This window comes from Leptodactylus fuscus, chromosome 7, assembly GCF_031893055.1.
Source record: "Leptodactylus fuscus isolate aLepFus1 chromosome 7, aLepFus1.hap2, whole genome shotgun sequence".
NCBI classification, from domain to species: Eukaryota; Metazoa; Chordata; class Amphibia; order Anura; family Leptodactylidae; genus Leptodactylus; species Leptodactylus fuscus.
Genome location: NC_134271.1, coordinates 9709863 through 9716678, shown reverse-complemented (window position 1 = coordinate 9716678; position 6816 = coordinate 9709863).

The window sequence follows — 6816 nt, the reverse complement described above, 5'->3', positions numbered from 1 at the left end:
TTCAATTGAGTTGTTAAAATAATGAAATTCGCCGGCGCTGATCCGGTATTAAGTGTCCTCGCCATGAGATTCCGCCCGGCTGACGATTTCACATCCTGGTGATTTTTACAGCTGTGGTTTTTCAAAACTGTCAAATCAGCATTTTTTGCCCGAAACAGAAGAGAGATGATCCCGGATATATTTGGTCAAAGCACAACGGCGGATAATTACAGCGTGCGCGGCGCTGCGGCTTATTTATCAGGACTGAGGCGCAGATAGAGCTGACTCAAGTGCCTCAATCCAAAGACCCCGAGGTCAACTACAGCAGAATGAAACCACTTGTCTGTCAGGAACAGTTTCACAAGACGCTTTATCACCGGCGGAAGACCAGAGGATGGCGGCACGAAGAGGGAAAATGTCGTAGACGTAATGTCAGTCATAAATAGAACGTACACCGACGGGATCAATAGATTATTATTACACAGAGCGAGCAATGAGGACACAGCAGCGAGACATGGGGAAACCTGCCGCTGTGATATGTGCAGGAACACATCACATACAGTGTCTGCCCACAAGCATACTGACTGCTCCCAATATCAACCAGCAGAATAGTGAGCGCAGCTCTGGGGTATAATACAGGATAAGTAATGTAATGTATGTACACAGTGACTGTACCAGCAGAATAGTGAGCGCAGCTCTGGAGTATAATACAGGATAAGTAATGTAATGTATGTACACAGTGACTGCACCAGCAGAATAGTGAGCGCAGCTCTGGAGTATAATACAGGATAAGTAATGTAATGTATATACACAGTGACTGCACCAGCAGAATAGTGAGCGCAGCTCTGCAGTATAATACAGGATAAGTAATGTAATGTATGTACACAGTGACTGCACCAGCAGAATAGTGAGCGCAGCTCTGGAGTATAATACAGGATAAGTAATGTAATGTATGTACACAGTGACTGCAACAGCAGAATAGTGAGCGCAGCTCTGGAGTATAATACAGGATAAGTAATGTAATGTATGTACACAGTGACTGTACCAGCAGAATAGTGAGCGCAGCTCTGGAGTATAATACAGGATAAGTAATGTAATGTATGTACACAGTGACTGTACCAGCAGAATAGTGAGCGCAGCTCTGGAGTATAATACAGGATAAGTAATGTAATGTATGTACACAGTGACTGCACCAGCAGAATAGTGAGCGCAGCTCTGGAGTATAATACAGGATAAGTAATGTAATGTATGTACACAGTGACTGTACCAGCAAAATAGTGAGCGCAGCTCTGGAGTATAATACAGGATAAGTAATGTAATGTATGTACACAGTGACTGCACCAGCAGAATAGTGAGTGCAGCTCTGGAGTATAATACAGGATAAGTAATGTAATGTATGTACACAGTGACTGTACCAGCAGAATAGTGAGCGTAGCTCTGGAGTATAATACAGGATAAGTAATGTAATGTATGTACACAGTGACTGCACCAGCAGAATAGTGAGCACAGTTCTGGAGAATAATACAGGATAAGTAATGTATATACACAGTGACTGTACCAGCAGAATAGTGAGCGCAGCTCTGGAGTATAATACAGGATAAGTAATGTAATGTATGTACACAGTGACTGTACCAGCAAAATAGTGAGCGCAGCTCTGGAGTATAATACAGGATAAGTAATGTAACGTATGTACACAGTGACTGTACCAGCAGAATAGTGAGCGCAGCTCTGGAGTATAATACAGGATAAGTAATGTAATGTATGTACACAGTGACTGTACCAGCAGAATAGTGAGTGCAGCTCTGGAGTATAATACAGTATAAGTAATGTAATGTATGTACACAGTGACTGCACCAGCAGAATAGTGAGCGCAGCTCTGGAGTATAATACAGTATAAGTAATGTAATGTATGTACACAGTGACTGTACCAGCAGAATAGTGAGCGCAGCTCTGGAGTATAATACAGTATAAGTAATGTAATGTATGTACACAGTGACTGTACCAGCAGAATAGTGAGCGCAGCTCTGGAGTATAATACAGGATAAGTAATGTAATGTATGTACACAGTGACTGTCACCATTCCATATAACTTCAGAAATATAGTGAAGTCCCTTTAATCTGTCTGAGGTGATATATTGGACATTACAGATAACAGGTGATTATTCAGACATACAAGAATAGAGAACCTTCAGGAATATCAAGAGCCCAGAATAAAATGTTGCCCTAGAATCTGTGGCTGTCACTTCATTAATCTGAGACGTCTTCTCCTCACATTTTACATTTTATTCTCTGGATTATCAGATGCTGGATTACGAGGATGTCACGTCTCCGCTTTTATAACTTGCCCCAAATATAATAATATTAATAATAATAATAATAAATCTGAATATGTTACATTTTTTCCAGTTGTTTCTATATTTTGTATGTTCTCTATTTCCCTCCGTTGCTTATTGTGTAATAATTTGCGCACCCACTGCAGTCCACGTCCAGACGATCCTCCATTTAATGCTATTGACTTAGAACCTGAAAGGGCCAGCGCTCATGGAATTTTTACGATCACAGGGAAATTCATCAATCGCCTTCCCCGCTAATCACTGCGCACATTATGGAACAAATGATCCCCTGTTGTTTAAATGAACGCACGCATGGAGAAGACTTATGGCGGCCGAGGCCATGACACATGATAAATTCATTGTTCTGGCTAATTTGTCTGCGGACGTGCGGTGGTGTCAGGGGGTAACTGATGATCACACCAGTCAATCGCTGCCCGACTGAAAGGTCGTGTATATTTTATTTGCACGCACGGTGATCTGTGCACTCAAGGTGTGCGTCTTCTGGGCTCCGGGGGACGGATCTGCTGTGAGTGGCAGTAATTATGTATCAGGTTCTTTAATTTGACATCCTTGCTCCAGGCGATGTGTACGGCGGCGGTGGCACGGAGGAGTGTAACGAGCGACGACGCGTCCTGTGACAGCTATTTTATCATGTCAGTTTTCCCAGGCTAAAGAGGTGGCCTAATTAGATACTATTAAGACTCACCTAGTAATCAGCGCTTAGCGGAGCGTAAAGAGTACCTAGGAGGAACAATAAACCTCCTCCGTCCTCCACATGGGTGGAAGAGTCAACCTGCACGGGCAAAAAATGGCGTAGACCACATGGCGTTCAAAACGCACAACACCAACACATGCCTCAGATATTGGACCAATTACCCCAAAAAATACTATCTGGCCCGACGTGACCTGCACATTTGCACTTGGGAAAGGGCTTGGTTTGGCCCGAAATGCGTCGTGATGTTTTATCTATCTCAATAAATGTACTCCTTATTGGATATTCCAGTTTTTGTGTCACTCCATTACCAGTGAGCGTGGATCTTCCTCCTGTCACGAACCTCTGGTTCTTGCTCTCCACCCAAAAATACTATCCATGAAGTTTCACGATTGTCCACCATGACTGTATGGTCAATGTCAGGAGGCAGCTGGCAAGTAGAGATGGGTGAACCTCTGAAGATTCGTTTTGTCATTGGATGGTTTGGTCCAAAGATTTGTCAAATAAGTTCATCAGGAGCTGGAAGTGAAATAAATATAGTCTTCAGACCCCAAAGTATAATAAGCATCGTCCTAGAGACATAGTAAATAGGTGTACAACTCTCCTGGTCATCCTCTTGGAGTCCATGCTTCAGGATCTTGGTCCTGGTTACTGGGTAATGTCACACGCTCCTGAGGCCTGTGATTGGGCCATAGTGGTCATATGGGGCACATCGACATCATGAGTCTTTCATGCAAGTGACATGACATTGGCACACCCCAAATAATTGGGCCTCAGCAGTGACCCCAAGATGAGGGATGTCCCTCGGGAAGCCAGAAGACTACCTTGATGGAGTGCCAATCTCCATGAGGATGCCCAGGAGAGGTGAGTCATCCCCGTGGAGTCCTGAGTTATTTCAGGGACCTGTTCCAGCTTCCTGGGTGCTCCCAGGTTACTTCTGAGGCCTGTGATAGGGCCTTAGTCGTCTCACGGTGCTCTCATACCATGACTTTTTCATGCAAGCAACATGGGCCTCAGCGGTGACCCCTGGGTATGTGATGTCACCTGAAAACCCAGAAGAGTATCCTGAGGGAGCTTGAAAGAAGCCCAGGAGAGGTGAGTATAACTGTTTATTGTGTTCCCACATGTTCCCTGGGCCTCTGCTTGTTATATTCTTTGGTCTGAGAATACTCAACAGTATAACAGGTTTGTTTCCAGTTCGCGGGTGACAAACCCCCTAAGTTTCAGGTCGAACCCATAACTTTTGGAAAATTTAGTTCGTATCTGGTTTGTTTACTTCTACTGGATAAGTAAAGTCATCAAATCTGGAGCAGGAAGACATGTCATCTGGAGGGAGGAATCACCTCACCTCAGTTTGGGGGAATCAGGACAGCGTGCCCTGCGCCAAAGTGTAGTGTCCGAAAGAGAAGGAATAATGGGGTACAAGAGAAGCGATGACATCTACTATCGAAGCCGCTTTGCGTCCTTGATGTCCCAGATTCAGATATGTAACAGAGGAAAAGATCGTCCGAGCAGATGATAAATTAGATTAATCTTGTAAATTTTGTGGATTTTTGGATTTCCATTTCGTCTTTGAACCTTCGCGGCTCACGTGGCGTTGTTAATATTCCCTCACTGTATATAATAATCTATATTATTATCAATGTAGCGAAATAAAATCCAAGTAATCGCTTCAGTAGATTTCCCCCCCCTTGTAAATTGCATTTGCTGCTCCTCGATACTCCATTAGGCCATGCGGCTCGGAGGGTGCGGCGATGCTACGGTAACGCGTTTCGAGTGTTCGCTGCGCTCCCGTAATTTCAGGTTTCCCTTCTCACAACTTAAATAATTTTAACGTAACTAAAAATCTCTGCGGCGCTGAACAATTTAATGGCAAGAGGAAAACAATGGCGCCGCTACTTGTGACACACTTCAGGGCTACGAGAAATAAAAGCGCCCTGGAAGTGACACAAAATCCGTGTAATAATTCAGGGGGGCCGCGGCAATAATGGCTGTGAGATTACGGCTGAGCCCACATATATTGTCAGCCGCACCGCAATCCTTTGTTAGCTGCCGGCACAAGCCGCACGCGCTCCCTACATTACCCTGAATAAACAATGTCACGGAAGCCATCATTATCCTGCTCTGTAAATGAGGGGAAGGGAAATCCAGTTGTTTATGGAGATTATCAGCGTCTCCGCATTTCGTATCAGCCGCGTTATTCTTCTTGCCAGAACCTTCTATTAAAACGAACCTGGAGATCAGTGGTGTACAACGGGGGGGGGGGAAAAGAAAGCTACTGGAAAAATCCAGAAAATTTTACATATTTTTCTTTCGGATGATCTGGACGTGACTGATAATCTGAAAATGATTGATAATCTCTAGATGGATAATAACCTACCGTAATCTGGAAATGGAGATGACTGACTGTCTGGACATGATGGATAATCTGGAACTGATTGATAATCTCTAGATGCCTAATCTGAAACTGGATGATCATTTGGAGATGACTGGTAATCTGGAATGATTGATAATCTGTAGATGGATAATAAAGTGGATGTTAATCTGGAGATGACGGAATAGCTGGACATGATTTGTTTTCTGGAGATGACTGATAACCTGCAAATGGTTGATAATCTGGAGATGATGGATAAACAAATCTGAAATGGATGATAATCTGGATATGACTGGTAATCTGGAGATGACTGATAATCTGTAGATGGATGATAACCTGATCTGAAATGGACGATTATCTAGAGGTGACCGAGTATTGGTAATCTTGTGTTTGGCAATCAGGAAATAATCTGGAGATGGATGATTTCCTAATCTGGAAATGGATGACAATCTGGAGATAACTGAGACTCTAGACATGTTTGTTAATTTTCAGATGATTGATAATCTGTAAATTATTCATAAACTGTAGATGATGTAGATGATAACCTAGTATGAAAAGGGATGATAATCTGGAGATGACCAAGACTCTGGAGGTTATTGGTAATCTAGAGATGAATGATAATCTGAAAATGAATAATAATCTGGAGATGAATTATAATCTGGAAGTGAGTAATAATCTCCAGATCTTTCTTCACTTCTGAGGTGAGTCCAGAACAAGACAAATGTGACTCCTGCTACAATCGTTCCTTAAAGGGAATGTGTCAACAAAAACTTACCTTATTTTAAACATATTTTTAAGAATTATTCTGATAATTTTTGATAATTTTTTTCCACGTCACTGTCTAGCAGGGGTGCCCAATACGTCGATCGGTATATAGCGGTCGATCGCGAAGGAAGTATGGGTCGATCGCGTGACGCAGCGAGAAGCGTTCATTGCAGGTGTGATCTGCTGTGTGGGCGGGGCCTGCGCCGCAGCCCCGCCTAGTGTCCGTGTCAGACTGGAGAGCGGGGAGCGCCTCATGCCCCGAAGCTGCTGCTGCTTCTGTCCTGTGTGTCTCGGCGGCGGAAGGTGAAGGGAAGTCACACAGGACAGAAGAAGCAGCAGCTCCGGGGGATGACGCGCTCCCCGCCCTCCAGGTGGCCGCGGGCAGGAGCCTTCCAGGCTGGGGGTCTGTGCTGCGGGCACCGGCATTAGTGGCAGTGGTGTCGGCTCTGTGCTGGGTGCCCGGGTAGTGCCATGTGAGCTCTGAGCCAATCAGAACGTCTGCATCAGAGCAGGCCCCACCCCTTAGACTTGTTAAGCCCCGCCCAGTCTTGCTAGACTTGTGGGCCCCGCCCACACAGCAGACCCAGGCCCCACCCACACAGTAGATCATTTTGACTTGGTCAATTTATAAGTAGCTCAACCCCTGTACAAGT